Below are 20,531 nucleotides of genomic sequence, written 5' to 3' on the forward strand. Positions count from 1 at the left end.
CACTTGGAGTCTTCGAACGTCGGGTGCTTAGGACGATCTTCGGCGGTGTGCAGGAGAACGGTGTGTGGCGGCGAAGGATGAACCACGAGCTCGCCAAACTCTACGGCGAACCCAGTATCCAGAAGGTGGCCAAAGCTGGAAGGATACGATGGGCAGGGCATGTTGCAAGAATGCCGGACAGCAACCCTGCAACGATGGCGTTTGCTTCGGATCCGGTTGGTACAAGAAGGCGTGGAGCGCAGCGAGCTAGGTGGGCGGATCAAGTGCGTATCGATTTGGCGAGCGTGGGGCAGAACCGAGGATGGAGAGATGCGGCCACGAACCGAGTATTGTGGCGTGAAATTGTTGATTCAGTGTTATCTGTGTAGATGTTAACTAAATAAATGAAATGAATGGTGAAGATGCATCGAAGCCAAACCTCCTATTTTCAAGAGCACAAATCTAGAGAACAAGACAAACATTCATGCCGAAAACTTAAAACTAAACCACCAGCGAGTGTCCAATTGATTAAATTTTCAGTATTAACGGTTGTCTGATTCTCTAGATTTGTGCTCTTGAAAATTTGAGATATAGCTTCGATGCATCTTTATAAAGATTATAAAAATATGGGTTTCTAGTTCTTGATGATTGCCGATGAGAGGAATTGAAGCCTTAAGTGAATTATTCCATAAAACATCTTCAAATTCTTCAATTACGTCCTGTTTTCAACAACAATTCATGAATTCAAGCCAGACTTGAAGCATTGAGCCTTGAATATAAAATTAGTTTTCAGCGAGGTGTATTGAATAAAAACATGTCTGGTTGAGCATGGAATAGAGCTATTCGATTTTTTCAGTAAAACCACTTTAAAATGCTTTATAGACTCCTATAAGTGCTTCTGTTAAAACTTTTACCGATTAATTTTGCCGATAATAAATTTTATTTCAAAGGTGCTGGATAGTGTTTATTTAAATTTATATTTAAAACCTCATTCTGCTTGACTTACAGAGACAATTATAAAACTCTAAAGACTACACCGTGTCATGTGAAAGTCTTCTACTATTACCATTCCCAGCACTGCTTCTAGTAAAAATTTTACTAGATACATACCAAAATCAATTTAGTTCATAACATTGTTCACAAAATAGAATCTTTCGTTTTGTTTATCTTTTTGACAGCACTAGTTTTTCAGCGAGCATTAAGTTAAAGCCAAGGCTCCCAAAAACCTATTTATACTGTTAGATATAGAACAGATAGTCTGATTTAAGATTAGGTAAGCCAGTTCACTTTGCGGGTTTCTTAAGATCAAAAGCTTTCATCAATGATTGAAATTTATGGAATAATCACCAATTACTCTTAAACCATCCCAGAAAAAAAACGTAATTACAATATGTGTGGGAAATTTCAATTTCATATTGAGATAAAAATGAAATCATTCTGAAGATAGAATGGAATAAAATATTGGTCAGGCAATTATGATGCCGTTATTATGGCGCTTCGTTGTATATCGAAGAATTTTGTGGCATTCGCCAGTATTTTTCCATATGAACAGGGCTGGTAGCAGTCAGACAGCAAAATAATAGTGACTTTAGTGACCAAAATGATCAAAATACTGACAAAAAAGTGACCAAATAGTGACCCAAAATTGAATTCAAAGCTACAAGTATTAGTCATAAAATTGGCTGGAAATGAAAATACGTTCTATGTGTATACAACCAATCTACATATTGAGTAAATTTTTTACGAGACGAACATTAGCTTGATATAGGTTACTATTCTAAATTTTTGATTACAGTCGAAAAAAAAAACAAAAAAAAAATTAAACTACGCAAAAAAAAACGAAAAATAGAAACTGGCAGTATTTCTGTAAAATTAAACCATTTATTCCAAATAAACAACTCTAACCCCAAAACATAATTGAGTATTGACAAAGATAAATGTCGTGCATAAAGAATTAGAAAATGATTTAATCCATACTAAAAATATCTATATTTAAACTTTTTGAACACACGTTTATCTGATCTGAATACACGTTTTTTTTAATCTACGATTCTGAAAATGACTAATTTTGCATACTCAGATTATAAAGCAAACAATAAACAATAGAAATCGCATATTTGTTGCTGCATGATGCATGGGATGTTAGGGAATAGTCACTTATATCGCTAGTGATTAGTTATTATCGTCCTACAATGTTCAAGCATGCATAATAGAAACGTGTTGTTTGCATAGATAAAAAATGACCGAAGTCGTATAAAAACAGTGTCTAGAATTAATCAATTTAAACATGTATAGTTTGTTGGTTGGATTTTCTAATGTAATTTCTGAAATGATTCCTATCAAAATTAGTACTCGCTGTAGAAGTCCTGGGCGAGTTTTTGACAAACTCTTTCAATATCTTGATTGTTATTTCTAACCGTCTCTAGCTTATTCTCCGAAAGAGTTTTGATGATGTTCTTTCAGAAAGCAAGTTTAGAATTCTTTCTATAGCCGTAGATTACTGCAGAAAGATCACTGGAAATTCATTTAGCAGGTCTGACAGAAATTGGTCTTGGTTTTTGACAAAATGTATGAAAATATTTCGGACAAAACATTCACCCCAAAGTCGCAAAGCTTTGCCAGAATCTTTCCCCAGAAAGCTTTTATATTTTCTGTTGGAAATGTATACGGAAGTGAGTCTATTTTTCTTGAGTCAAGAATCTTGACACATTGATTTTAAAATTAGACTACTTTCTGTTTATTTTTGGGAAGCTAGTCTGCCTTCGATTTCATCATCATCAGATCACGAAAAAAGTGACTTTAGTGATAAAACTAACCAAGTCACTAAAAGTGACTTGCTACCAGCCCTGCGTATGAATTTTACGCGATTGTAAGGAAATTTACTGCAACGAAAATGAAAAAGTATTTTTAATTATTGTAGAATTGGCAAACATCATGGTCGTTTAAATATTATGAAAAAATATGGTTCATAACCAATTTATTGACTGATGTTTACTTGATAAAATGCTCTCAATACTGGGTTTATTCCGTGCCGCAAAATTTTTCATACCGACAGTGAAGCTAAACATAACTAATAGTCATTGACTATACAATATCTCTTATTAGACTGGCCCTTAAACAAAAAAGTTGTAAAACTCAATGGGGCACCCCCTAGATATGAGCCTTAGGGTAAGAAAAACACTCTCTCAAAATTTCAACTCAATTGGTTGCTTCACCAGCTGGCGCATTCGATTTGAAGTTTGTATGGGATATTCGTCTCAAATATATTGAAAATTGATCCCATGTCACTGTTTCGTTCCGTATACTAATTGTTCGCGTTCAAATAAGCCCAGAATGACAAATACACTAGTTGATACCCTAATGAACCTAATTGCAGCAGGTTGTATCTGGATTTAATCTCATTTTCATTACTCTTTCAGTTGTTGAAAGTTATGCTTAGATCAGCACTCCCGTACAGTCACTTATATGCATGCGACATGTGCCTCAGCTCGCCCAGCGTCATAGGTGGCTATGATGCGCTTAGTGGCTACCTCCAAGCTATGTTGAAGAAATACAAGCAGTATTGCATGATATACTTCAGATGGTTAAAATACCAACTTTATTAATTTTGATCATGGTACAATCTTCTACAATATTCTTCGCTATTACATCAAGTAGTGTTTTTGACATTCTGGGTCCAATTGAACGCGATCATAATTTTTCCTGAAACAAACAGTAGATGATGTGCTGTTGCTCATATGTTTGAGCTGGAAATCCCATATTAACTTCAATTCAATTGCGCCAGCTCATGGAACGACCAAATGAGCTGAATTTTTCAGAAAGGCTTCTTCTAACCCCAAGAAATAATCGTGGAGGGTGCCCCGTGGAATCATACAACTTTATTTTTCTCCCATACTGAGCTGGGCCAGTCTAATCTCTTATGTATAAATTGTAGCACACTACAAGAGTAGATGCATTCAAAGGGTTTCGTTCTAGTTCGTCGTAAGCGCTATAATTCGTCGTATAAAACTTAAAATGTTCCACTACGGCGAATATACAAACTTACCTGCAGAAAAGTTACATTTTCCAAGTGTAATTTTGTGAAAGCTTTTATGGTTCGTACACTTGGACACCAAAAATGCAATAAAAGTACTGTTCGATAAATAATTTCAGTTCAATTATCCACTTTGCAATTTTTCACCGAAATCACATGGACGAACACGATTTGAAAGAAATGCTTAACGATCGACACCAGTCACACCACTTTATGATAGAAGTTTCTTCCCGCCCCCCCTGTGTGACTTACTCCGCCAGGCACTTATTTTCACTATGGAAAACCGTCGTACTTCTTCACTGAAGGGTTTAATTCCAATCACACGCCGTAAAAGTTCAATAATTCAAGAAATTTTATGACATTTCCTCACCGATCGCGTAAAATTGAGAATGTAAACAAAGTTCAATCCGTCGTACTGAGAAAAAAAAACAAGCTTGTGCGCATCAATGTGTGCGCGATGCTCGACGTAAAAATACGGTTCTCTTGATTGTGTTGTTTTCGCTGCACTGTGAGCAAATGCCATAATTGTACGGTCAAAAGGAATTGTGTTCATATGTTTGGGCTGAATTTTGATGACGAACAAAGAATTTTAAAGGAAATCACTATATTCCATTTTGCTGAAGAAATGGAGGGGGATGCCCATAGATCTATACATTCTAGTGAAACATTTTATTATAGTGTTGATATGTTGTGTTTTGACCACTCAATATATCACAGAAAGCCGTAAGGTGTGAGGCGAATCCGGAAACTGATTGTGACAGAAATGAAAACGGTACGACGGATTGAGAATACGGCATGATGCATTTTCTTTGCATTATTTCCAAAAAGAGATTGTACAATACTAAATCCGTTTTGAGAAAGAATTGTTTGGCATCGGTTTGTATCAGCATCATTCACTGCAATACTGGGAAAATTGCAGTTCTCACTGATCAATGCTTAATACGATGGATACTAGGACAACACCCTACACTAAACACTAAGAAATTTAGATACGATTTTATGACATAGATAGCCTTAATAACCTCTTGTAGTATGTGCCTTTTCGGGTTTAAAAGAGTTTTATCAAAGGCTTAGTTAAGTTGTTATGATTAATAGGGCAGCGCTAAAATTGACAATTCTCAAGCACCTCCTCCCGTCCGTAACGCTTTTTGTATGAAAAAAAAAAGTTATATAAGCCGTATATCAGCCTACTTTACCGTTGCAGAGCTCGATTTTTGCAGCACTCATCGTAACTGTGTACAACTCGTGCTGTAAAAATCGTCATTCTGCAACTTGTTACGTAAACTATCATTTTAGTTTAATCTTGCGTTTTTTGACAATCACGAGGCAACTCGTGATCACGAGACCACAAATTCGATCTACATTGTCGTACAACTTCAAACCTCTAATCGTCGCAGGACATTTCCCAAAGTTACACCAGCATTGCTGTTCGTCCATACTGCGAATGAGAATATAGTGGGCTGCTGCCAGGAGTGTTTCGTATGCACCATCCTCGCATGCTTCATCCTCCACCCTCCTCAAGGCAATCGCTATGCTCGTCTACGTCGTTCGTATCCGTGCCGAAGGTAGAGCAAAGCAACACTGACTGGCTCCAGTCGCACACAACCCGACTTCAGCATCGAGATGATGTTCGTTCGTGCGTCCTCCGGAGAACCAATACTACTACTACCGCCAGTTTAAAAACCTGAAGGTGTGGGAGTACAACATGCACCCCACTCTACGGTGTTTGTAAAGTGGAGAGATTTGCTCCTTGTTGCCCCGAAGTGCAATCTATGCTGTTGCTGCGTAAAACGTTGCTGACGTCGTTGTCCTAGCGCTTCGTAGAAAATCATGGTACATGTAGGTACTGTAGGTAAGTGGTAGTGAGCCGAGCTGTGCGCTGGAATGAAGCACAAAGAATCAATCGAACGCCAGCGGCTCGGCAAGTGCAGTGGAATTTGTTCTTCCGAATGCTAAAAATAGACTGGCATTTCCTTTTTTCTAGGAAGAAAAATAAAACCTAAAACGGTTGTAGGTGGGGTGGATGATGTGCGAGTTTTTCGTCGTCATCAGGATCTTTTTCCCTCATTCAATTGCAAGGCGGCTATGGAGGGTATGAGCCTAGAGTGGATGTAAGCGGATCCAGTCAATGGGCTGTGGGGATTTTGCGTAGGAATTTTATTTTTGGAATCATTCATAACGATTCGAACTATCATTGGTATATACATTACACGGCTTTTATAGAGGTTTGTTGAAAGATAAAAGTGAGTGACCGACAGATTTTTTAATTCAAAAAAAGGTAAATTGTAGATGATAGGTGTGTTCTTCAAATTTGCGTAACTTTTGAAAATGAACAACCTTGTCGAACAAACCAACACCCCACAACTTACCGAGAATATTTTCTTTGCGAAAATATTCTTGATTCAGCCTAATTGCGCGTTCACCGCTCCGGCTATCTGGGCCCTGTGCTCATAGCCCAGAGTGACTTTCTTTACTACTTTAGTAAGTAGGTACTATGATGCTTGACTGTCAACGGGTAAGAGTCTTGGAAATAGACCGAAAACGGAACCAAGAAAACGAACAAAACCAAACATTCACCAGGAGATAACAGTTCTCTCATAAAGAAAGTTTACTCCAGGAATTATGCATAAATTAACTCGGGAAATTTCACCATGAAATCTCCCAAAATTTATTCCCAACATCCTATGGAATCATTTTCACTAGAAATGCATCCAATTATCCAGATTTCTTCAAAGATAGTTCCACGGATTTCGTAGAATTTAACCAAAACTTTCGTTTAAAATCTTCAAACGTTTCTCTAAGACTAGTTTCAGAATTCACTCCAGAGATTCCTTATGAGATTCCTTCAAAGAATTTATTAAGAAATCATGTCCAGATGTCTCCAATGATTTTATTTTTTGCATAAGGGGAGTTTTTTTTTTATTTCCGTACAAAGTGGGTCGAAGGGTCTCAGATTTTCATGAAACTTTTTCCACAGGCGATGAATAAAAAAAATTGAGAAAAATTCAGGGTCCCTTATTTTCCCGGAAAACTCAGTTGGAATTTTTTTGTTTTCCTCTGACACTACTTACTTTGAAAAATCATAACTCTAGAACGAAGCATCGTAGAAACAAAGTTTTTTTTTATGAAAATGAAAGCAAATTTTCTCAGGAATAAAAATAAATATTAACTGAAAAAAGTTTTCCACAAAATTTTCCACCGTTGAGAAAATTCGTAAAGAAAAGCCGGAAAAACTATGCTCCAGCTCGTGGAAATTTTTCAAAAATATATTTTTGAGAAGATAATTTCATAAGTTTCAATCGCTGAATTTTTTTCGTTTTTGAGTTATGGCCAATTTTGTAAAAAATGTGCAAATGTGCCATTTTGAGCCTTTTCTTTGAAAAATCATAACTCAAGAAAGAAGCATCGTAGAAACAAAGTTTTTTTTTTATGAAAATGAAAGCAAATTTTCTCAGGAATAAAAAAAATATTAACTGGAAACAGTTTTCCACAAAATTGTCCACCGTTGAGAAAATTCGTAAAGAATAGCCGGAGTTTGAAAAAATCATTTATCTTTCTGATGGTTGCGGAGAGCAATACAAAAATTAATCAAATTTCAAAAATGTATGCAACCATGAAAATGATTTTAAAATTAAAGCAGAATGGCACTTTTTCCCAACCTCACATGGAAAAGGTCCTTGTGGTGGTATCGGTGGCAACATTAAGCGAATGGCTAGAGATGCTAGTATTAGAAAGTCAGCAGAAATTAATAACGCCAAACAATTTTTCGACTGGGCTGTGTCGCAAAAGGTGAAAGACCAATTTAAAAAAGATTGGGAATTTATCTATGCAACTGAAAATGACTATTCAGAGGCTGAAAAATTTCTTCAGGAAAGATTTTCTAACCTTGTTCCAATTCCTGGAACAAAAAAATATCATTCATTTATACCAAAAGACGAACGAAGCATTTTTGCTAGTGAATTCTCAGATGCACATGAAAACCAAGAAAATACAGCATGCTTTGTTCTTAATATTACAAAGAAACGAAAATCTTCTGGTGCTAGCAACCAAAGACAATCTTCCCGGTTGAAAAACTAGATAGTATTAAGATGAAAATGTAAGTTATATACTGAATAATTGAATAAATAAAATTAAAAAAAAAAAAAATCTTATTTGTTCCATAGAAAAGAAAGAATCCCTTTTCAGTGTGATGAAAAATTGAGGCAGAAACAGTTTTTTTTTCAGTTTTTCTTAGCGGTGTAATTTTTCATGAAAAATATCATCTATTCCGACTTATACTTTATTAAAACCAATCCCATATCTTTTTTTCAGATATTTTAGAAAATTTGCAATTGCTTTGATAAAAAATCTTTGTTTTTCCGATGCTTCGATTGAAATATGGGTTTTCAAAGAAAAGGCTTATAAAATTGCCCATAACTCAAAAACGAAAAAAAAATACCATTTCAAAAATTTCAGCGATTAAAGCTTATGAAATTACCTTTTCAAAAATATATTTTTGAAAGTTTTCACTAATTGGAACATAGTTTTTCCGGCTTTTCTTTACGAATTTTCTCAACGGTGGAAAATTTTGTGGAAAACTGTTTCCAGTTTATATTTTTTTTTTCCTGAGAAAATTTGCTTTCATTTTCATAAAAAAAAACTTTGTTTCTACGATGCTTCGTTCTTGAGTTATGATTTTCAAAGTAAGTAGTGTTAGGGGAAAACAACTGAGTTTTCTGGGAAAATAGGCGACCCTGAATTTTTCTCATTTTTTTTTATTCTTTAATTTTTCTTTTTTTTTATTCATATATTGATGAGCCCTGCCTGTGGAAAAAGTTTCATGAAAATCTGAGTCACTGGAGAAAATCCTGTAAAGATCCTGGGGCCTACCGAGATGTTAGATTCCGCTGCCACAAAGCCAAGTCTTTCTGAAGGTGTCTGGGTTCGATTCCTGGTCGGTCCAGGATCTTTTCGTAATGGAAATTTACCTGACTTCCGTGGGCATAGAGTATCATCGTACCTGCCATACGATACACGAATGCGAAAATGGCAACTTTGGCAAAGAAAGCTCTCAGTTCACAACTGTGGAAGTGCTCATTGACTACTAAGGTGAAAAGCAGTCTGCTCCAGTGAGGACGTAATGCCAAGAAAAAGAAGATCCTGTAAACTTTTCTAAAGAAAATCATAAAGTAATCAATGATGAAACATCTGTAGAAATTCCTGGTGAACTCTTGCAAGGATCCCCGAAAGAAATGTTGGACTCTTGGAGTTTTTGAGGAGGAAAAAATTATCAATCGAATTCCTGAAAGTATTCCAGAAGAAACCTCTGGAGAAATCACTAGAAGAAAACCTGAAGCTTCTTCCCAAGGAATCTGAGGAGAAAGACCTTAAAAACTCTGTTGAATAGTCGCGAAAAAATATCTGAAGTTGACAATGGGGTATCTAAAATCTCTCACCAGGATTCATTCATGCGAAGAAAATGGAAAAAGTGACTTTAGATACAACTTTGGGGGAAAAGATACTTTAAAGACCCTCCATGAAAAAGAGACTTGCATTGAAACAGTGACCATGCTTCTAAAAAGAGATTTGCCATCAGCCCTTGTATATGATGAATGTGGTATCAGTTCCTAACATTAAGAAAGCCGACAGCGTTCTGGATGCCTCAATAGGACCCTAGTTCTCAAACCAGAAAAGTTATAGTATTACCGAGTCCCATCCAAATCAAACCCCTCTACTAAATATCTGCGCGTTCAGCCATCATAGCCTCTTAATGTATACTAGTGAACACGTGTGCCACCAGACCCACTGAAAACTGCCAACGCAGCATTCGAGGTAACAACTTCAACCCAAAAGTAAGAACACGAAGACCCGTTTCCTTCGTATCCCTCCCTTAACCACCCCCACCCACACAACCCTCTAACCCATCTTTCCCGACGACCCTTCGCTCGCAAGGCCTAATGGAAAAATACCAAAACGGTCCCATCCCATCACGCGCCCTCCTGCGTCCGATCCAAAAGCAGTTTCATTTTCCATTTTTACCGAAAAAGAAATAACCTGCGCCGGCAGACGACAAAGCACGACGATGAGGCGGTTTCTCCCCGGCCCACCAAGAAGAGGAAAACGATGAAACCACCCCTCCGAAACGTGTCGCCAGTCGAGAAACTTGTTTCGCATCGTCTTTTAAATTTCTCGAAGCGCGAGCATAAACATCCACATGGCTCGCTGCTTTTCCCATACATTTCCAGCGAAGTCCTCGGATCGTGTCTTCGGGTTCAGTTCTTCCGAGAGAGAAAGAGCGCGATCGAGTCGCGAGAATGAGATTCTCGCAGACTCTAACGGTGAGGCCATAGTAACGCGTCTGCGTCCGCGAACGCGATGCGATCAAAGGATTTCCTGTTGTTGATATTCTGCTTTGCGGGCTCGCACACGCGGACGCGTCGCTCGACGCGTTTACTATGGCAGCGCCCTAACCGAACATCAATGACGACGATCGATCGACCCGACAGCGGGTGGTGATCCCGACTGTGCGATGGTTGATGGTAGTGGTGACGATCATGATCATCACTGACGACACCGAGAGGGTCGTTTGGCCGGTCGGCAAATATGTGAGGTAGCACCACCGACAGGGTCGCTCAGCGATAAAGGTTTTCAGCTGCTCCCATCAATGCCACCTACTTGTCGTCGTCGCATACTGCATACAGCATGTGATCGTGGCTCGCTTCGTTCCACTTCGCGATCGCGAAGTGACGATTGTCGTGGGCGATTCCTTGTGCGACCCACTTTGATGGAGGCGATCGCAATGCTATTTGGTAGAGATAGTCTCGGGTAAGAAAATTTGATTTTTTCGGGTTTGGTTTCGGGTCGAGTTTGAAAGGCTACAAAAATATCTGGTACGAGTCGGGCTCAGGCTTGAAAAAGGTCGGGTTTGGCGTGTATAGTGAACAAAGCAACATCCTTAAAGCTTCCTTGATCATCAAAAACGACGATTTCATCATTTTTTCAAACTCGGGTTTAAATAAACCCGAATAAACATTTTTTGGGTTTGAACAACGATTTTTTTTTCGGATTCGGGTCGAGTGGTACATTTACGAAATGACAACATTGTTGATATTGCTGTTACTTTCACGCGATACACAACCGCCTCCTTTCAAATTTTCATTTATGAAATGAGCGATCAGTTGATTCAAAAACGGCTCGTAACATCGACTATTAAGTGATTGTCTCGGGTTCAAGTTGTCCTAATAATAAATACATATTAATTGTTATTTGAACCTATTCAAACACAATAAAACCAATGGTGTACAATAGAGTCTATATTCCATTTACTGTCCAATGTCGAGCAAGGTTAATACACAAATAGTTTTGATTGTATCAATGAGTTTTGTAATGATTCTAGTATTTTTAGATCATTTTATGATTGAATGGAAATGCAATCGAAACTTAAATTTTATCTTGTTATAAGCAAGGTTTGCTGATCTGCAATAATCTTCTGAATTTCAAGAGGAACGGTTTGTAATTGAATCGTCGTTTAATATCATTGTCTTTTACGTTTTTCATTTGAAAAGCAAGCCAGTCTTACGCTTACCGCATTCCAGAACACAATTTTCGCCAATATCCCCCAACATCTCACCAACTTCTGGGAGTACCGTATGCGCTTATTAAATTCTGGATGGTTGTGGATGGATCTCTCAACTAGAGTTTCAACATTGTTTTCTCGGGCATTCACACTGTATGACCAGCTCACTTGAGTATGCTGGTAGGTGATACAGATATGGAACAGCTCGTTTGAACAAAGCAGCACTGACATGACTTTGACAATACCTAAAGAAATAAGTAACCCATTAGCATCTTCTATTCATCGTTTATAGCGCCACCATGACAAATGCAAACACAGTCTAAATTACACTTTATTCTCAATAAGAGTGATTCCAAGCAACAGCACCAAAATTTGGTAAATTTTTTAATTCATTTTTTTCTATTGAGCTGAAACTTTGCACAGTTTTCCAGTTCCATCTAAATCGTCATTTTCCGATATCAAATCTTCAAGTTGAGTCACGACTAACTTTTCAAAAGGGTGTATGTGAAAATGGTTCAAAAATATTCAAAAAGCTGCACAGCAAAAACGGTTCGTTCGATTGTTAGACAACTAAAGAAACAAAGTTAGACAACTAAATAAAAATTCCAAAAAATACACACAGTAAAAAAACATTTTTTGCATTAAAAAACATAATTTTTGACACAAAAACTCAAATATCTCAAAACCCTATCGGAATACCAACGTAATTTTTTGAGGGAAAACGGTCCATTATATTAGCTATCAACCATAAAAAAATGACATTTCAAACATGTCACAATTTTCACATTTAGTAGAAAAATTTTTTTTTTTTTCGGTGTAAATTATTACGGGAACTGCAGTTTGTTGCTGATTTTATTGTTAAGGGCCTTGCGTGAATTAAACAAGTCGTTTTCATGTATTCATTAGTATTATGTATATTATATGTATAAATATTATGTATATGTATAAATATTATGTATATGTATAAATATAATATGTATATGTATATATGTATAAATTAAAATGAATTAACAGATTACACGAAAATAATTTTTTTTTACCAGGATATTTTTTTTAGAGTATGATCGATGAGTTTCTAAATGTTATATATAAACTTTAAAAGTTTTGGATTTGGGTATGCGTTATGAGATCATGAAAACATTTTATTAATACTTATTTATTTATTTATTGTTATTCAATTTTTTTACAATATCGAACACTTTTGCATCATTATCAGTACAGTTCGAGTATAGTTTTGCTTTAATTTTATTTTCTGACAATGAAATGAAACAGCGAAATTTTTGGGTTCCTTGGATCGTTTTCGCGTTATTATATTGCTCGCTGAGCTCTGATGCCGTTAATTCGTACTCTTCAGTAGTAGTAAAACAAAATGATAATTTTGTTAAATATTCTTCTTTTCTGCGATTCGCCCAATCAAATAGTTCTTTTGCAGTTTTAATTGGATGCTCACGTTCTTTGGCTAATCTTGCTCTTGTGGCCATGCGCTTTATGGTTCCTCCAATAGCATCACAAGGACCTTTGCCATGTGACGTAGCAAAGAAATGCCATTCTGCATCAATTCCGTACTTTGATTTAAATTGACATAGGCTCGAAAAATTCTTACGGTTTTTGTACTGCGATGCTGCTCCATCAGACATGAAATATATCTTTCTGATTTCTTTATCCTTATCAACGCGTAAAAAGTTAATCATTTTGGCAATGAACAAATTTACAGATACTGAGTCGTGTCTTAAATCTTCGGAAATTACAATAAAACTAAAATGTTCAATTTGCGTACTTCCATTGAAATAAATAACGAATGGATGAATTGTAGCTTGTTGTACGTTCCAGTGATGGGACTGCACTTCATCTTGCAATACAAAGCTAAAGTTTTCAGAAAAATCACAAATGACTAAAAATTCACCATCTTGTAATGTATTTTTCGTATTTTTTAAAAAGCGGGATTGCTCTGTTTTAATAAAGTCGTGAGGAATTAAACTTTCTAATTTCAAGCAAAAAAATGACACAAACTCATCTACAGGTTTTACAATAGTTTCTAGGTCACACCTATCCGTGGTCACCCATTGCTCAAATGATAACTGATCAATATAATTTTCTTCAAACTCAGCGAATAAAGTATTTTCCAATGATGAAGAATCTGGACAATCCGAACAAGATCGTAGATAGCAATTTGATGATTTGTGTTGTTAACATTTTAATATCCTTTGATAAATTGATTCTTTTCAAACTATGTAAGATTAGGTTAATATTTTCGTGTGTTGTGCACACACAAACATTATGTGTTCCTGAATTGGATAGAAGCTTGCATTGCCTTGGACGAAGGCTTGCAAATGAGGAAAAACCTACCTTAATATTTTCGTTAATTTCCTTGAAGCGTGAATACGCTTCTTTCAAAGTAGTCATCATTAATCGTTTTTGGATTGCTTGACGCTTTCCATCTATTTTTACAGATACATAATCTTTTTGGCCAGGCATAGCTCTACTTACTTCATCGTCTTCAAAATATTGAATTATTTTTTCTTTTGTCTCATCTGTTCATGAAGTACTCGACCTAGCATTTTTGGTTGCAAGACAGTTATTTTTCAATTGTTTTGCCTCTTGCTGTATTTCTATTGGTTTTGAACTCATCAATGGCGTCTTGAATAGACCACGAGCTTGGCAGCATCGACAAAATCAATAATTTTTCTTTCCTTGTCGTGGCTAGATTCGAGAACCATTCCTTCATATTCATAATTACCTCATCGTAGTCTGTATTTTCCACATCCTTAGGTCCTAATTTGAAGAGGTTTCTTCGTACAGCTTCGTTGATTTCACGGTATTTTTTCTCGGGATAATTGACGTAAACCATCTTCGTCCATTTAATCGGAGTCATTTTTATTCCAGCTATCCCTTCGTTGAAGCGTTCGATGTTGACCTTCTGGATGCACTCATCTTCTGATTGATTTGTTGAAACAGATGTCGCTGATGGTACCGTGGCAAGACTATCTGCACTTGGTACTTCTGGTAACTCCTCAGTTGTTGTCGGTGCATCTAGTAATTCCTCAGTTGTTGTTGTTTTCGAACTTCCTGCAACCTGATCCACCGATGATGTACAGATTGCCCGTTTGTCAACGTTTAAACGGCAGGACGTACAAATGCGTAAATTTGTATTCAATGTAGACATTGGAGCATAACCAGTGCTTTCGGTGAGATTTCGTAGCTCTTTCGAACACTTTTTTTCTGCAAACGGCCTGCAACAGTTGAGAAAGCGACTACTCATGTTGCTCGTTAGATTTTAATAAACAAAATCACTTTTAAGTTTTTACTGACTAGTTTGGTGTCGTTTGCTTGACTGAAGAAAAATTTTACAATTAAATCTTTTATAACCATAGTGGTAGTATATTTTTAGCTTTTTCGTGAGTATGCTCATGGTATGTACCTATCATGTTTTTGATGTTGTTGAAGTTACTCGCTTTCTCCCAAATATGATTAACAAAGTCTATTCTCTACCAAGGCGGGTCTATACCCAGGTGTAATCAGATTTTAACTTTGTGGAGAAAACCAGCGCCGAGAAAACCGACCTGCTTTACGTATACTAGATCACCTGGGTATAGACCCGCCTTGTTCTCTACGAGGTAAACTTTTTGCAGGTAGACTAGTCGTAAACCTGTATAGAAAACTTTTTTTGTAGCTTTTGTCTTCAATATTAGATATCTTATAGGTTTCTTTTATCAAAAGGTTTCAACACTATTGAGAGAATTTTTCTTCAGTTACGTACAATAAAAAATATGACACTATCAAGACTTTAGATCACAACACTGGATCGCGTCTAACTTTCTAATAGATGCTATAATAGTTATGAATAATTAAATAAAATATCATGAAAACAACTTGTTAACCTCATGTGGTACCCTTAACAAAAAATTCAGCAACAAACTGCGGTCCTAAAAAAAAATTAACAATGAAAAACAAATTTTTTTTTCACTAAGTGTCAAATTTGTGAAATATTTGAAATGTCATAACTTTTTTGTTTATTGGCTTACCATCACCAAATTTTTATGGTAGATAGCTAATATAATGGACCGTTTTCCCTCAAAAAATTACGTTGGTATTCCGATAGGGTTTTGAGATATTTGCGTTTTTGTGACAAAAATGATGTTTTTAATGCAAAAAAAAATTTTTTTTTACTGTGTGTATTTTTTTTAGAATCTTTATTTAGTTGTCTAACTTTATTTCTTTAGTTGTCTAACAATCGAACGAACCGTTTTTGCTGTGCAGCTTTTTGAATATTTTTGAACCATTTTCACATACACCCTTTTGAAAAGTTAGTCGTGACTCAACTTGAAGATTTGATATCGGAAAATGACGATTTAGATGAAACTGAAAAACTGTGCAAAGTTTCAGATATTTTTGAAATGGTCGATCAGAATCGACTTGCATGCCTCCGTGGAATCCCTCTATTTAAGTTTTCAAAGATTGTTTTCTGCTGCCATATTTATAGAGCATTACGTCATGATAAACTTTTTCGATAATTCTTTAAGTCCAAGTGAAAATCAGAGATCTTCCAAAAATCTTTCCAGGAATTAATCAGAGAATTTGGCGTTGTTTCGCTTTTTCTTGGCCGTTGGGCTTGTTAAAGAATTTTCGGAGTCCACCAAAGAACTTACTTGAAATCATTCAATGCCAAAATTCTATTATGGAACCCGAAAGATTTATGACAAAGACCTGCCAACTTGTCATGAAACGAATTCATCGAGGAGTTCTTCTGAGAATGCATGCAAAAATTTAATAATATCGCCTGTGATTTTTGTGCATGATTTTTTATTTCAAGCAATTTCTTGAACAACCAGGGTAATTTTCTCATTATTGCGGTATTCCCTATTATTGCGGTATAAGAATTAAATCATCATTATTGATCGAAAACTCTATTTTCTATGGATATTATTGATGATGATGATGAAAGCTTATAGTACAGTAATGTCCCGATTTTGTCGGTCCCATGCTACATTTAGGGTTGACAAAATCGGGAAAAAATTCGACTGGTTTCAAGTTTTATTTAAACTTAAAGACTAAATTTTATGATTTTGTTAATGAAAAAACATTTTTTTACTTCTATTATTGATAATCATATGGTAATACATGCAGACATTTCTGCAGGCAACTCTATGCTATTCCTTCTGAGATTTTTTCAATAATTTTATTTTCGAGTTTTCCCTTTAGGAATTCTCCATTTCTTGAGGAATTCTCAAAACATTTTCCGAAAAATGTTATGGAAAAATCAGAAAAAAAGTTTCTCTTGATTTTCTAGAGTTCATTCAGAAGTTGATCAAGTGATATTATTGGATTTCAAGTATGAAATACATCTCGTTTTAACGTATCCCATTGATTGGTCTGGTAATAAACCTTGTGGTTTCCCTAGGAACAAACTAATGATTCTTCTCCAAACATTCGAACAGGAATTTTTTCAAACACTATATAATTATTTCTGAGATTTTTACTATATTTATCGATATATTCATTTAGCAACACAAAAAAAAACAACTGCAGACTTTGAAGAAAATTTATTCTTGGATTCCTTCTGCAAGGCATATTCGAAACAAATATGAAGAAATCCTTGGAGGAGTAAGGAGAAGGGATTCCTTAAGAAGTACTTGGATGAATTTTCAACGCATTATTGGGAAAATGTATACAGAAATCTCCGGATGAAATTCTGGAGGTAGTGTTTCAAACTATACCCAAAAGGATTCCGTGAATAGCTTGTGTGGATCAATGTTACTATTTCGGAGGAGTTTGTAGAGAAATCCATGGTGAAATTCAAATATGAATCTTTGAAGGGATTTTTGTGATCTCTGTGGATTTTTTGTTGATTACTCGTGTAGCTGTTGTGGGTGAATTAAAAATAATCATATTTCACAAATAATTTTTGTACGAAATACTATAAAAAGTTCTTCTCAGATTCCGAAATGTATATCTCAGATAAAGAAGCTTCGATAAGATTCTTGTATGAATTTCATTGAGAGGAATTCCTCTGGAAAGAGATCACAGAAAAAAAAAATACCAGGAGGAAAGATGTCCTTCATAGTTAATCGTTTCGTACAAAAAGGGTGCAGAGATTGTATAAATTAGTGAATAAATTCTCGAAGTCGGATGGAATCCTGGCTACGCCCATGGACACTAGCAACATTCGCGTTTCATTCGATGACCCTATCCAGACTGCTTTCATGAACAGGGCTGGGGAGTAAACCTTAGCCCAGTCTTGAATAAGATTACCAAAATAATGAATATTGCTATTCCCAGCCACCCAGAGCATTTGTTGTTTTAATGTTTTTAATGAACATGAATCCATGGATAAATTATCAAAAGAATAACTGGGGGTATTCTACAAAGGATTCTAGATGGAAATCATGGAGGAATACCTCAATAAATCTTCGGGAAAATTCCTTATGTGGGAATTCCAAAACCGAATTCGCAAAAAAGTGGTTTCCTTCTCACAACTTCCAAGTAGATTAAATTTTTGGATTGGATGAATACTAGTGCAGGTACCCTACCTATGTTGCAGGTTTGTCAAACTATGACACCGACACGTTAATGCTTCCAGTGGACGATTGGAAGGAAACACCACAATAGACAACGGACTAGCATGCAACGCCCAGTGGCACAGTTGAAAGACAATCCTCACGAAAAGTTTTCCGTTCTGAAGTGGGAATCGAACCCACACTCCTTGACTCGATGCGGCTAAATGCTTGGTAACACTAACCGCACGGCTACGAAGCCCACGACTTAGGTTTATTTTAATTGAAGCTAACGGGAATGCCAAATTGGATCCAAATTGTTTTTCAGGCCCCCAGGTAACCGAATTAACTGCATACACTGTTATACACTAAACCAACAATTGTTTGGGCTTTCCGCAGCTTTTGCACCACTGTTTTTACTTATTTCAGTATTAAATCTTGATTACCATAAACTTCACGATATAAATTATTAGTTAATGGATTAATAATTTGCAATGGCGAAAGATATCTCCTTTTCCTCCCGATCCAATCGTCTGTCTATTTCAAGGGCAGAGTTGCTCGCTGTCACTATCAACGCTTAAAATTTGCTGATTTGTACAGGCCGACTACGATACAATTCGGAGCAATCTACATCATATCAATATCATGCTGTCTACTCCATCACAAGTGCATTGATGGCAATAGACTATGGATATCACTGATGGATTAAGTTTTGCCTTAAATTAAGCAGTTATAATTGCAATTTATCAGTACGATATTTTTGACAGTGTTGCAGATAGGGTGAAACTATTTGTTGGTCACTGAAAAACAGTAATAGCATAGATAATTACCACGTAATCACTCATTCCGCAGTGATTATGATCTAGTGTGCGATGTCGCATCATTGCTGTTGGTTGTCAAATCAAAGTGATATTGATAGCTGGCAAGTGATAGTGATAGTTTTTGACCATCAGCCATCAGCTGTTATGATTGATATTAAGCAACTCTGTTCAAGGGTGTGCTAGAATAAGGGCGTAACCCCAGTAACACACATGTTATAATTCTCGCATAACCTGTAATCTTGCCCTAAAAGCCATTGGTAACCGAGTGTGTAGCTTGTTGTTACCGAGCAAACGAATGGATTTACACGTTATTCAACAATGCTATAATGAAAAGAAGATCCTCCTCTACCTCCCAGTGGTGATAGTTTCATTATTGGGCCATTCATTTGCTTAGAAACAAGGAGCTACACACTCGGTTACCAATGGCTTTTAGGGCGAGATCACAGGTTATGCGAGAATTGTGTATTATCAACTGATATATGACCAAAATTAGTCATATATTAGTTGATAATACACAATTATAACATGTGTGTTGCTCGGGAAGTCGCATTATCGATTACTCTCCATCGATCTTCTCTGTGAATAAAAGTGACAAGATACGGGTTTGTTGGCATTTTTTTCACATCAGGACGCTAGGCAGTGATGCAATCTTGCGTCCTGAGGTGAAAAAATGCTGACAAACTTGCCTCTTGTCAACTGTATTTACAGAAGAGATGATCGATGAAAAGAAATCAATCATGCGACTTACGCCCTTTTTCTAGCACACGCTTGGTTTATGCTACTGTCTTCACTTATTACCACATACATACTCACGCGCTGTCATGTTGGGCTATTAGGCATTTCACGGCGAAATTCTCTCTCTTTCGCTCTTCAACAAAACTTGAAAACAATGGTGCCAGTACCTGTCAACTTTGAAAGGTACTGGCACCGTTGTTTTAAGATTTCCCGAAGGAGGGAAAGAGAGCGATTTTCTGATGACGTCACCGTGAAATGGGCAATGGGGCTGTGCACAAATATCATTCCCTCTTTTTCACTCCATCATGAAATTTGTAAACAACAAGGCCAGTAAACGTCGAAATACCAAACAAAATCAAAACAGTGCAGAGCCCCATAGTGGTTATCATGCCCAATAGTATGGGTGCCCTAGTGTAGATGTGGCTGTGAACCATAGAGGAAAACAATATGCACTCTGTCTCGAAAAACATCCAGATTCCGGGTATAAATTTTTCAAATTGGGTCATATTCCTATATGCGTTTTGATGAGTCTGGAAAGCGCGTGCAAGTTTCTTTGAGGAAAACAAAAACAAACTGTGTATGACGAGCGTATGCTAGTCTTCGTGCATTCAAATGCGTCGCAACAAATACCTCAATATTTTCTTTAGCATTTTGTAAAAATAACATTATATTTTTTGAGATGAATTGTTTATTTATTTATTTATTTATACAGCAGGTTTGTAAAGACACATTTTTGCATATTTGTATAGTTTTGCATTATCCTGTTCTTGGTTTAAAAATAGCTCCAAAAACGCGTACCTCAAAATGTTATTGATCTTATTGTGTTATTGATTTTGTTCAAATCTCCGTCCAAAGGTTTAAAACTACTGAACAAAATATCTTTGAACCAAGTTTTAATGGTACATTTCATCTTATAA

General features: G+C 36.3%; 1 protein-coding gene across 5 annotated transcripts in view; it reads right to left on the reverse strand.

Annotated features, from left to right (window-relative positions):
- LOC5578279 (protein charlatan) overlaps positions 1-20,531 on the reverse strand; it is a 153,820-nt gene that overhangs the window by 77,641 nt on the left and 55,648 nt on the right. The gene's annotated exons all lie outside the window — the stretch shown is intronic.

This window comes from Aedes aegypti, chromosome 3 (genome assembly GCF_002204515.2).
Source record: "Aedes aegypti strain LVP_AGWG chromosome 3, AaegL5.0 Primary Assembly, whole genome shotgun sequence".
Taxonomy (NCBI): domain Eukaryota; kingdom Metazoa; phylum Arthropoda; class Insecta; order Diptera; family Culicidae; genus Aedes; species Aedes aegypti.